The sequence below is a fragment of the Siniperca chuatsi genome, linkage group LG16, assembly GCF_020085105.1.
Source record: "Siniperca chuatsi isolate FFG_IHB_CAS linkage group LG16, ASM2008510v1, whole genome shotgun sequence".
Classification (NCBI taxonomy): domain Eukaryota; kingdom Metazoa; phylum Chordata; class Actinopteri; order Centrarchiformes; family Sinipercidae; genus Siniperca; species Siniperca chuatsi.
This window is the reverse complement of record NC_058057.1, coordinates 5,332,303-5,346,282: the sequence shown is the minus strand read 5'-3', so window position 1 is coordinate 5,346,282 and position 13,980 is coordinate 5,332,303. Positions and strand designations below refer to the sequence as shown.

The window sequence follows — 13,980 nt, the reverse complement described above, 5'->3', positions numbered from 1 at the left end:
AAAGAGTTTCCCCTCTGGGATCAATAAAGTATTTCTGATTCTGATTCTGATAATATCCAGGCTACGTTTTAGGAATACAGGATTAAACAGCACATTATGTAAAATAGGAAAACATAATACAGGAAGATGTTCATTCTGTGACCAAGAAGAAACTTTAGAACATGTTATGATTTACTGTCCAAAATATGATACTGAGAGAAGAGAACTGATACTGAACCTTAAAGAAATAAAGATGAGGTTTGATCTACGAGATCTTTTACAAAGAAGTTCTAGAGAAAGTGTTATCTATTGTTGTTGTATCATTATCTTAGGAGAACAAATTTGATAAAGAAAATATAGCTATGGTGAGTTTAGTTATTTAAGTTTTTTTTATTCATCTCAGTTTATTTTCTTTTATTTAATTATTTAATTAGTGAACGTATAGAGTCCCGAGCCACACTCTATTCCAGTTGGTGGCGGTAATGCACCATAACGTTGATTGCCAACCGCCATAAAACTTTACGAAGAAGAAGAAGAAGAAGAAGAAGAAGAAGAAGAAGAAGGATGATGATGATGATGATGATGATGATGATGATGATGATGATGATGATGATAATGATAATGATGATGATAATGATAATGGACGCAAGCAAACGAACCAGATCAACAGAGATAGATTCTACCCGACCTAAAAATCCTCGGCATCTTTCAAAAAAGCTCCATGACCAGAGACGTGGTAAAACACGGGTAAATATTGGAGATGCATTTGAAAGATGAAGACATTTTAGAGCCCTGGAGGATTTCAAGACTGATGCCGAGTTGGCTAATTTTCTCCTGAAGAGGTAAGCATTGAGCTTCAGCTAAGGTTAGCTAACCTCAACTAATTTATCACAGCTACCAGTAGGGATGGGCATCAACATTTGAGTACTCATATAAAATGATTATAGAGTACGACTCACAAAAAAAATCTAATGTAAGAATAGGGTCCGAACAAGCAAAAATCCGGGTAGGGGTTATGGTTAGCCTTAATTTCTGCGCTGAACAGACTGTACAGATTAGCCTACATAAAGAAAAAAACAAGTATCACTAATTCAACATTAACTAAATGAACATCTCTCTGTGGTCCGTGTGCAGCTAGGTTATCAAGGCAGCGATTATTTTAGGCACACAGCCGGTGAAGTGATCCCGACTAGTGTAGTGCTGGCTAACTCTGTCATGCCAACACACGCTAACTGCTCAGTCACACCGGAGGAACGGACGAGACACGGCTGTTTACTACCTCGGCAACAACCAGAATGACAGAAATATAAACGACATGTTTAAACTCAGTTTACGAATGCAATTACTCTGTAACGTTACGTTGAACGAATACTGACGTACGAATCGAGTACTCGAGTAACGTTACTCGAGTACTCATTACTCTGTGTACATAGGTTGATTATGGCATATTCTTTTTAGCTATGAAGTCAGAGGAAGAAGTATCACATATGGCCCCTGCACTGTCCAGTATTGGATATCCATCAAGTGGAACACTTTCAGACTGGTCAGTATTCAGGATCTGAATCGATATTTGTTTTCAACCCACATTGTGAAATGTATATCCTAATATGAAAACAGAAGTATGCAGCTGAAACTAAGGAAGTTGATGTAATGCAACTTGGATTCATTTTGTATTACCCGTGGGTTACATTTGCACAAATGCCAATTGTATGTCTGTAAATAGTAAAATATTTTTTGTCTCTATAGAGAAGAGCTGCCACTTACCTGTATAGAAGAAGGCATTGAGGTTTTGGAGAGCACCATAGATGCCTCTGAAGGTCTAGAAAACAAGTAAATATGGTCTGTCACTAAACATGAGACAGTGAAATAGTAGCTGCAATCCACACCTATGCTGATAGTGTCTGTCTAATACTTTTTCATTTAGTCTTCAGAGTTTCCAAGACGACAAAAACCTGATCAGGGATGACCATGAGTTCAATGACCTTAGGAACAGTGTGTAAGTTGTAATCATTGTCTTTTAATAGTACTGTAGAAATAAACATAGGTGTATTATGATTCCTAGTATTTACTAATCTCAAATTGGACAGTATTGATTGGGAAACAGATTATGAGGAAGAAGAGGAAACTGAAGGTGATGACAGGCCAAATGAGGAATATGTTCCTCGTCTTTGTATACGGTATGTTATAATTTGATTCTTATAGCTACTACTTGATGTTTTTCCAATGCATCTGCTCTTATCAAACCAACCATTAGTGCCACCAGCTGTGTGCATAATGCTACGGAAACCTTGCATAGTGTTATGTACAATGGGAAGAGTCAAAAGACACAATTGCTATTTTTTCCTCGCAATGAATGTACACACTCAATGACCAAAATGAATCTTCATTACCCCATGTGAAAAGAGCAGTAACATGAGTTTGAGTGTTGGATGCTTAGTGGCTCAACCAGCATGTTAACTTTTAAATGTGATAATTCATATATTTCATGTCCATGCCCCATGTCCAATTTCAAAGTTGCTCCGCTTTTCAAATTTAAGAACATGGGGATGGTGGACCATAGCTCTTACTACACTATCCAGGACACCGTAAAGAGTGCTGGAATGAGAAAAGAGCGGAGATAGTACACCGCCTACAAGACAGAGATGTGGTGATCATAGATAGGGTGCACTTATTGTGTTTGGTTGTTGTTCTCTTAGTAGTAGTAGTAGTAGTAGTAGTATGTTGATATGCATATTCAGTGTTCAGTGAATACTGATCTTTGTTGTTATCTATTTCAGTAGCGGTTGGAAGAATGAACGTGCTCAATACTGCACATACCGCCATGGACAACGAGTCCCTGGAAATCTTCTCCATCATCACCATAGACAAAAGGGAAATGCAGAGAAATTCAGTCATCATGGAGTCAGAGGCATTCATCCGAATGGTGGACGGGTTTCTAAATGAATCTGTACAGATGCCCATGTCCAGATCTCTGCCCTCATGAGTAAGTAGACATCGAAATTGTATGTTAAAAATATTATGGAATTGATATTTTAGTCACTGTATGAGGTGAAAATGACACTATACACATAATGTACATTATACTTTTCTGGCCCAGACAAAAGGAAGTACAAAGATTCAGGGGTGCAGCACAGCCTAGACATGTGTCATGGGGCCAAGAAGTTGGCCAAAAGGATCCACGCTGTAAGTGTAACAAATGCAAAGCTTTGCCTTTTTCTAATGGAAATTGGTTCATCATGAGTGACAACTTTCCATAACCTGAGGTCTTTCCTGACTGTCATTTTTATACATCCTTTACAGGCAGCACAGATCAAAGTCAAGTCCAGCCTGATCCACTGATTGAAGGACATTGTTAACCACTTTTGGTGGTGCTGCAAAATGGCTGAGTCCCACTACTTCCTTGTAAGTTGTTTTATGCTGTCACACATTGGAATGTATTGACACACACACACACACAGACCATGGTTTGGATAAATGCTTGATTCTGATGGGCTGACGGTCTGGTATATTTTCTGATGCAGGTAGGGCTGTGCCTAACTCTAATTCTAAAAATGATATACTGAACAATGTCAAACTTCCTCATAATGGAAATGTGCAATTTAATTTTGGTAAAACAATCATGCAGCCTAATTATAGATAGCTGATTGGCTGAGCTAACGGTCTCTACAGGTCGCTCTGCAATGATGGTATGTTACGTTATGGAATATTCTTGTGGCTACCATTGCCAGCTTTTCGGTTGTGTAATGTTGGACAGTAAGATGATTCCCACTTTGTTACAAACTGGATCAACCATAATGTGTAATGTACCGTATATAGACAAGCTATTTTTAGTAAATGATTTTGCAGATACATGCAACAACAGATATATTTATTCATCAACACATAGGATGTAATAAACTTAGACAAAGTTATCATCTTTATGGCAGAAATAGTATATGTTTATTTATTGTTTCCAGGAGCAGTGGCTGGGACTCACTCACCATGTGACAAATGAACACAGGTGGGTGCAGGGGAGCTGCCAACATGAGCAGATAGAAAGCGACAGGACAAAGCAGTGGCTCGTAAGAGGCTCATGAGGCTCTTAAGAACATTATCAGGAACAAGCGGTGGCTTAAGTAAGTTCAGAAGTACCTGAACTTTAGGTAATTTGTGTTTGTTTTTGAACAATGAGTCGACAATCTTGGCCCATGACTGCATTTTTTTCACAGATCGACAGCTATCCTTGAGTCTTTCCAGAATCACATACTGATGTATGCCAGTAAGTGCTCCGCGTTGAGCCCACCTGCATTTGAGGCCAGAACCCTGCTCTACCACCCCTGACTACAACTACCACAAGGACTGACCAGACTGGATGAAACCTGATGGAAGCAAACAGTAAGTTTGATTATATTAGGCCATATTCACATAGTCGTTGCACAATATCTGTCTATGTAATGGATGAAATCCCCATTAATGTTCTCAAGGCTGTAGTCATGGAGTCAACATTGGGGGGGAAAAGAATTGAAAACAAACTTTATAATATAAAAAAATTAATTACATATTTACAAGTAAACTTGCGTGGGCAGCAGCAGTGTTTGCGCTGCTCTGCTCTCCTCTCATTTTCTCCTCTCGTCCTTTCTTCTCCTCCCCAGCCATCTCCTCTTATATTCTCCTCTTTTTCTCTGCTGTCTTCTCATCTCCTCTCCAGGTCTCTCCTCCTCTCCCCTGCTCTCTAGTCATCTCTTCTCCTGTCCAAGAGCTGATCGGCAAATGTAACTGTATCTGTTATCGATATATAAAAAATATCTTTCATACTTTTTTCAGGTTCAGGAGACTGTACAAGAAGAATGCCAGCCGATACAATCTCTACACTCTCAAGACAGAGAAGACGTATGGCCACATCCCAGATCTGCAGGCTCTGATTCTCCGGAAGAGACTGACTGGCGGGGGAATGCCCAGACGAAGGTTGCTTCGCCCTGATGATCCCAGAAGGTTTGGCCTGTTTGGCACCAACCATAGAGGAACTCCAGCAAACCCAAGTCAGGAGAGGTCATGGTAGGTGAAAAACACCTGTTTATTTAGTTTTTCTTGGGCTAAATAAAACACACACTTGAGGCTAAACTGTATGTATGAGAGCAATTAATGTACAGATAGAAACAATCCTTTCTTATCTACATCACTCTGTGTTAAAGAACCAGTCCACAAAACAATAACTACATTTTTGGTCTAATAATTGCAGTTATTCTCCTCAGTACCAGCATTCCAGACAGATTGATGAGCAGCAATGCCCACCGGAGTAAGAGCCTCAAAACTGTGCCCATATTCACTTTATAGTCCATGCTATATTCTTGATTATTTATTATTTTCTGTATTGCTTTTCCAGTAAGGTCATTGCACTGCCATGAGTTATATTGCACTATTAGTAGTGAGAATTACTTGAATCTTGATACTAGTAATAGTATAATACTTGAATCTTTATTACTACATTTTATTATTATTGTTTTTGTATTGTTATTATTCTTACTGATCTCACCTAGTATCATTATTTTAGTCATATACTATATACAGCAGTTAGTTCTAAAAAATATTTCACTTATCACCACTGTAACTTGTGTGTCACAACAATTTTCAACAACTCAATTTGATTACAATACCATCTTGTTAATCCCTTTCGTGTGTATGTAACTGCCCGTATTTCTCTGTAAATAGGAATCTAATAAAATTGTTAATGACTTTTAATGTTATCTTTCTTTCATCAACTCATAACGGTCACCTTTACTGATATATATATTACAATGGTATTTAAGGCCAGGGACAAAACCAATATACTGGCCCTGAGGATAAAGGTACGTGTCCCAAATAACCATCTTCTAGACAGTAGAGGGTGAAGTGTGGCAACCGACTAATGCAATGGTTGGGCCCCTAGCCACAGCATTTTCTCTCCCATCTCCCTGCAGTTCCCACATGTACACCAGGGTGCAACAGCAGACAGTGGGGCAGCATGCTGGTTCTGGTGAATAATCAGGGCATCAAAAACTAGCCCTGGCTTCCTGGGGAAAAAAAGCTGACTCGCCAACTCCCGGACATCCACCTCGCTCATCTGTTGAATGAGTACCTAGGAAAGCAGATCACAGATGCAACTATGTTATGCAAACATTTTACTTCGTAAACCATTGTCTTAGAAACACAGTTATCGACATTTCCTTCTAGAGCCCACCCTTGTGGGTGCAACAGTTTTTCTAAAGTCACTGCTATTGCCTACGTGCACTACATATTAAATTCTGGTTTCTGCTATTCTGCTAGTGGCTTGCCTGTATAGGAATATAAATATGAATATAATTGCTGTTGTAATAGTAATTACTTAGTAACCAATTAGTCCCACATATAGCCAGCTCACACTTAACAGAATTTAAGTGAATTGTTAATGGTTGGGACAGGTAGGTTCCTTTTTTTATTTATAACAGTGTCCATAAGGTTAAAATTGTAACTACTGTAAGGATCAGTCATGAGTTAATGAAGAAGGATAATAGTTATTTGTCAATAAGGGTGATGCACCCCTTATGGGCAGACACAAAAAGGGTAACTATGGATAGGTAATAATGAAGTAATGATTCAGTACTCATTAACTACTCAGTATGATGCAGTACTTTAGGGTAGGGCTGGGCGATATGGCTTATAAATAATATCTCAATAGCTTTAGGCTATGCCGTGATACACTTTGTATATCTCGATATACACATTTTCTCTAAAATAACATTAAACTACCCAACAGTATATAAAGTAGTTCAAATTAGAATAATATAATAGTAATTATAATAGTAATAGTAGTTATAATAGTAAAACACTGACAGGGACAATTTTCCATTCAATTTTACACAAATAGCGCCAATTCATAACAGTTCTCATTGCACTTTTCTTATAGAACAGGTCTAGACTGTACTCATTATAATATAATGTACTCTTTATAATATAATATTTTACTGCACAAAGATGTAAGTAAATTTATCTATAATACCTCAAACTTTTATCTACGGTTTAGAATGCACAACTTTTACTTGTAGTGGAGTATTTTCAAAGTTGGTAAAATGGTAAATGGACTGTACTTATATAGTGCCTTTCTAGTCTTTCTGACTACTCAAAGTGCTTCAAAGTTGGTATTAGTACTTTTGCTTTTCTGGACATGAATACTTCTTCCACCTCTGATTAGCACACCCACAGCCTAAATGCTTTTGTGTGTTACCAGCCGAGCCATCCCCTTTAAGGAAGATGGCCTTCTGGGTAACCAGTGTTGGTGTTGTGAAAGTAAGCCTTTCCCTTATGTTACTTTAGTCAGCCATAAAGTGTGTAAATGAGCTCAGGTGTCATTATAATAGTTAATGGACGGCGGTGTGTTGTGTTTGCTGCCCCCAAAAAATAATTAAAAGTCCCTGTTTATGTAACGTTACTACAGCGTTGTCTTGTACTATATGTAGTGGAGTTGCTCCAGATTGTGAACAGCTAGCTAGTTAGCAGCTTCGAATCAGGCTAACGTCAATTAAAATAGCCTAAAACTGGAGGTCTCCTAAATATGTGCTGGTGATGTGGGGCTGATAGCCACGGGCAGAGTAATCCGAGCGATCAGATGATTGATCACGTTTTCTCTTGTAATAAAGTTAGCTGCTTACTAGCTAGTTAGCTGTTCAGTCTGGACCAACTCCTGCGAAGAGCAGAAGACGTTGGAGTAATGTTACATAAACAGCGACTTTTTATTTATTTCTGTGCCAGCAAACACAACACACAGCCTTTCCTAACTATTATACTACAACCTGAGCTTATCTACATACTGTAAGTCTGACTAAATTAACGTAACAACCCCTCAGCAGCGACCAGAGGAAACACTGAAAATATATATTTAGATATAGATATCAGATATATCTATAGATATAGATATCTCTGCTGTATCGCACTTTAATTAATATTTGAATATATTCGAGATATCGCCCAGCCCTAACTGTAGTCAATGGTGTGAGACAAATATTTTTTTTAATCCTGTTTGAATTGTGCCATGAATTACACATATGATGTTTGTCAACTTAACCCTCGCGTTGTCCTCATATTGTGTTGCCACCTGTGTCCTTTGGGTCAAAGTGACCCAGAGGTGATTGCCCCGTAATTATCAGGTATTTATCCTGGCATGACTGATTCCTCCAAACAATGTCTATGGCGACACAGTTTTTTCAACCACGTGATCGCTTGTTGTTATGACCAGGAAGGCTCACTGCGTTCACCAACCCCCTAATTGTCAGGTGGTGTGTTTTTTTTTTTCGTTTTTTTTTTTGTGTCCTGGTCTGTCCAAGTTGTACGGGGGAGCGCTCATTGCATTCACCGACCCTGTACTTCAGGTGTTTTGTTTTTCAAGTCCTGTATTGCCTCATTATATGCAGGGCGTCACAGGCTTTGCAGATGTATTGCTACAAAGCACACTGTTTGCAGACTTTATCCGCTTTGTTGTCTTTCTACGTGGGCACAAGAGCCATGTCTGTGGAACTATTGTTGTTATATCCGGGCAGGGAGTGTTTGCTCTTGTGTTCACTATCCCATCCCAATAATAATAATAATAATACTGATGGGGTGTTTGTGTTTACATGCGAGTCTCACCTCGGTGCACAGGCATTTGATTGTCTTTCCATACGTGGGCACAAGAGCCATTGTCTATGGAACTAGTGTTGTTATTATCCGGACGGGGAGTGTGTGCTCTCATTGCATTCACTAACCCATAATAATAATAATGATAATACTCTGTGGATGTATTGCTTATGAAACACACTGTGTTTGCATACTTTTTATGAGCTGTGGATCCCCTTTCTGTCCTTTGCAGCAGACACATTTCCTACACTTGAGATCCATCGTATGCGTCTCACCGTGCAATCAATGTCAGTTCAGCGGGAGCTCATGTTTATTTCCTCAAATCGGTTAGTGTTTGTGTCTTATAGCCTCCTGCAGCACAGTGTGTGCGTGTGTGGGTTATATATATATATTTCCCAGCATCACTGTCACAGGAGAGTAAAGTGTTTCTTTCTGTTGTTGTTGTTATCTAAGCAGACTACAGCCTCATACATCCAGGGCAGTAGCCCAGTGCACAGCCCCTGCAGATATATTTCTTGTAGCCGCAGCACGCAGTGTGTGTTTTACGGTCCTTCTTCGGTGGACAGATCTGACACCTCTTCCTCTCGGTCCACTCGGGGCAGCTGCAGCTGGTTCCTCCTCATCACCATCACCCTCCTCGGGTCGATCCTCTTGTTCTGCTTACCGGACATCCAGTTGGGCTCGAGCTCTCTCCAAATCATAAAGGCATTGTAAGAGGAAACGTCGAGGATGTTATTGAATACGCTGTCATCCTTCTGCAGCTGTAAGTTCCAATGACCTTATCTAGGTTGTCCACACCTCCTTTGTTGCGGTTGTAGTAAAGTAAGTTGTTTTGTATGACTTAAGTACACTTGAAATAAATGAAAAGATGTGTAACAGTAATAATGATAGAACCTATGGATAATAACCTAGTGTCAAAATTTGGCAAAATCTTAATGTCTTGTGAAGTGATGCCTTCAACCTCTTTACCATGGAGTACACATCACATTGGCCTAGGTGTTGGAACTTTCCTCAAGCATCTGTCATAACCCGGCCCATAGGTCATGACAAAAACGGGAAAAGACGCAGAATGGCAATAAACAAGTTATTTATTGTAGTAAAGAAAATAAACTGAACACTAACTTTGGATATGAGGTGTGTTAGTCAGTGAAATCAGTAGAGTTCATGTGGATGTGTGTGGATAGTTTAGAATAAGGTGGTGTGGAGTAAAAGGAAAACAAAATGCAAAGCAAAGCAATAGTGTGCAGGCGCGCTGAAGCTGGGACTTTTATATCCTGTAGAGAAGTGGGCCCAGGTGCTCCAGATCTGGTTGGATACTAGCTAATTTTATTACTTGGCACATCTGGAAAAGCTGTCAATCAGGTTTTTAATGTCTCTCTTGCTGACAATGATCCAAAACCATGCTTTCATTTTGTTTTGTCTTTAAGAATCATATTAAGACTGAGGCCTTTGTGCCATCATTATTCAAGTTCATCATTGTGAATATTTTGCTCCAGTCATATTTCGGGCAAATTTAGTGTACATTTTGAATGGGTGCAAATGCTACAGAATGTCTCTTTTATAGCTTACATGTAAGATGGTTGTTTAATTGCTATGACAAACAAAAAATGTAATTATTATTAATAGGCATTTCACTTTACTTTTAATTATTTATTATATAATATGCATTGTGTTTTGCAGGAGATAATGAAGAAGGCCATCAACTTCTTCCCAGGAAGGATGATGGAATTGTTCAGCAATGATCACTTTGGACAACAGGACTGTGCCAAATCATATTACCATATTACTGTATTATCGCAATATGATTCCTCTAAAATTTTGCAAAAACAATATAATAAACAGATGCTTTTTTTTTTCTTTTTTTTTTTTTTTAGACTTGCCAGGCTGAGCCTATATCCTCCTCTCAACTGTCCACCTGCACTAGACCCATTATGACAGGAGGCCATTTTCAAGTCCTGGACCACAGAACCCATGAGACCGGCCGTTGACGGGCTTCTGATTAAGCACCATGTAGCTAAAGGTCTATTGAAGCCGGTGGATGTAGACTATGCTGCCATTGTACATCCTACCACATGCCAACATATCTCCAGATATATAAAGCACATGGCCAAGCCAAAAAACACCAGCTATTCACTCATGTCATGGCTTCAGCAGTTTCTGTAGTGTAGTAGTTCACGTTCGCCTTCAGTCGCATATAGGTGTAGAAGACAATCTCTTAATCATCGCTCTCTTTCAAAAAAGAAGCAGTTCTAATCCCGCTTTACCCAAACAAAACATCCTGTATTTGGTTCAGAATATTTTGCTACAGTGTGTGTGCATAATTCAAAACAATTACATTTAACCCTTTAAAACATTTAAGTTTAATAATAATGTCTTCCTGGACCTCTGTGGCATCCCGGTCTTCCTGGGCGGCCTCCGCGGATTCTGTCTAAAGAAGAAGCATCACTTAAAGTAGGGACACATTTGACTTGTTCAACGTGACTTTAGGTGAAATTTACAGTTCACTGTCCAATAGGAAGAGTACACATATTTAGGCTAGAAGAGTATAGCTTTGTAGGTAGGATACTATAGACATCATCAGAATAGTAAAGGGATAAATATTGTGGATCAGGGGATGACTCTTAGACTTGGTTTGGCACTGCACTGGGTTTAACCTTGTACTGCTGATATCATTGTCTCCTCTGCCGAGCTTCAATAAACATTGCTGTGCAAGACATTTCCTGAAACCTTGTTCATCATCAGAGTCGACTAGCTCACAAAGAATTTCCTTCACAAATGGCGTCACAAAAAGGATCCCAATAAAACAACAACTGGTAAGTGCAAAACTTATTTTGCCTTATTATGGTCAGACCCCTCCTTGACCACCTTCAGTTCGCCTACCAACCTCGGCTGGGAGTTGAGGACGCCATCACCTTCCTGCTGAACCGCATCTACACCCACCCAGACAAGCCAGCAAGCACGGTGAAGATCATGTTTTTTGACTTCTCCAGTGCTTTCAACACCATCTGGCCAGCCCTGCTGGGTGAGAAGCTGGCAGCGATGCAGGTGGAGGCCCCCCTCGTGTCCTGGATTGTGGACTACCTGTCTGGCAGACCACAGCACGTGCGCCTGCAGCACTGTGTGTCAGACAGCGTGGTCAGCAACACTGGGGCCCCTCAGGGGACTGTCCTCTCTCCCTTCCTCTTCACCAGCTACACCACGGACTTCAGCTACTGCACAGATTCCTGCCACCTTCAAGTTTTCTGATGACTCTGCAGTGATGGGAGGTATCAGCAGTGGTGATGAGACTGAGTACAGGGCTGTGGTGGGTAACTTTGTCTCATGGTGTGAGCAGAACCATCTGCAGCTCAATGCAATAAAGTCTAAGGAGCTGGTTGTAGATCTACGTAGGGCCAAGGCACCAGTGACCCCGATTTCCATCCAGGGGGTCAGTGTGAACATTGTAGAGGAGTACAAGTACCTGGGAGTACACATAGATAATTAACTGGACTGGGCTAAGAACACTCAAGCTGTTTACAGGAAGGGCCAGAGCCGCCTCTATTTTCTGAGGAGGCTGAGGTCCTTCAACATCTGCCGGACAATGCTGAGGATGTTTTATGAGTCTATGGTAGCCTGTGCTATCCTGTATGCTGGGGCAGCAGGTTGAGGGTAGCCAGTGACATTATGGGGGTGGAGCTGGAATCTCTGGCAGTGGTGTCAGAGAGGAGGATGCTGGCCAAACTACATGCCAGAACAAAATGAAGACTTTGGAGTGGCCTTGTCAAAGTCCTGACCTGAATCCTATTGAGATGCTGTGCCATGACCTTAAAAAGGCAGTTCATGCTTGAAAACCCTCCAATGTGGCTGAATTACAACAATTCTGCAAAGATGAGTGGGCCAAAATTCCTCCACAGCGCTGTAAAAGACTCATTGCAAGATATCGCAAAGTTGATTGAAGTTCAACGCTTGATTGCAGTTGTTGCTGCTTAGGGTGGCCCAACCAGTTATTAGGTTTAGGGGGCAATCACTATTTCACACAGGGCCATGTAGGTTTAGATTTTGTTTCCCCTTAATAATAACAACCTTCATTTAAAAACTGTTTACTTGTGTTATGTTCGACTAATATTTAAATTTGTTTGATGATCTAAAACATTTAAGTGTGACAAACCTGCAAAAAAATAAGAAATCAGGAAGGGGGCAAACACTTTTTCACACCAATGTATTTATTTATTTATTCATAATTCTATTACTTGCTGTGCAATATCTGCTGTCTCATAATCATCTTAATAAGCTACACTTAACTTGACACTACTCATTATTGCACTATTGCATTACTTATTACTTATATTATTACACTGTATTATTATACCGTGCATACTTATCAACCTCTCAATCCACTTTCATACTTACACTTATTTAGCTTTTATACTTATATCCACTTTGTACTTAATTTATCTTACCTGTATTATAGTGTATTTTGATTTGCTTAGTACTTCTATTGCTGTGTGCATTGACGTGATAGTTAGCAGCTGTAACAAAAGACTTTCCCCTCGAGGATCAATAAAGTATTTCTGATTCTGATTCTGATTATCATGTTTGTGTTTGATGGGAATTTTTTTTTTTTAACTGCGGAAATTGCAATTCGGCTATTAATTGTATAAGACCTCAGAGCTCAGTGACCAGGGACATTTTCCTGATAGAGGCAATTTTTAACTTAAATAACTTGACAAAATGATACAAAAAACAAAAGTCGGCACAATGAGGTTTAACTAGATGAGACTTTAGGTAAATAAGGTTGTTGTGCTTTTCCAATCATGATGAGTTTATGCTCATTGGAAAGCTCGTAATTTCTAGGTTCCAGCGATACTAAGCATGTTATTGTAGACTGACGACAAAATTATCCCAGATCTTTTGATCACAACTTTCTCTTATATTTACGAAGTTTATATTTGTACGACTTTATTGTTAAAGTACTTAAAAGACATAGTTTGGAAAAAATACAATTGGTTTAAGGATTCTGAAAGCTGAAGACCCCATGTTTCAAAACAGTATAACATTCATATCTTCTGTAAATAGACCACCTTCCATCATGATTTGTCTTAACTACACCACGAGGTGACCTAGTACCGGGTCGGTCAGGCTTTAGTGGTCAGTTCAATTTGTTAGATTTATCATCTATTATATTTTTCCATAGTTTTTACATTTTGCATTCATTAGCTTAATAATTAATGTTAACAGATAATATATTAATATAATTATAATGTTATTAATTCCAACCAAATTGTCCAAGCCTTTTTTTTTTAACTGTGAGGTCTTTAAATGACCTGTATCCATCAAAGACTGAGTGTCTGCTTAAGCTGTGGCAGACGCTGGTATCAAGGGCTGCTGGTACTGGGAAACTGCTTCAGAGCACTGCTG

General features: G+C 39.5%; 1 long non-coding RNA gene across 15 annotated transcripts; it reads left to right on the top strand.

The window, feature by feature from the left end:
- Positions 1-530: 530 nt before the first annotated feature.
- Positions 531-11,299, top strand: LOC122863285. 15 transcript variants are annotated; one of them, XR_006374972.1, is made up of 14 exons: positions 532-821; positions 1,438-1,522; positions 1,726-1,796; positions 1,904-1,975; positions 2,067-2,156; positions 2,760-2,962; positions 3,077-3,162; positions 3,280-3,381; positions 3,936-4,353; positions 4,783-5,013; positions 5,198-7,260; positions 8,816-8,909; positions 9,040-9,346; positions 10,264-11,299. It is a non-coding gene; the product is annotated as an uncharacterized LOC122863285 (long non-coding RNA). The 15 variants fall into 15 exon arrangements; XR_006374968.1 differs by having other exon boundaries at positions 1,726-1,809; XR_006374965.1 differs by having other exon boundaries at positions 1,726-1,818; positions 2,757-2,962.
- The last annotated feature ends 2,681 nt before the right edge of the window (positions 11,300-13,980 follow it).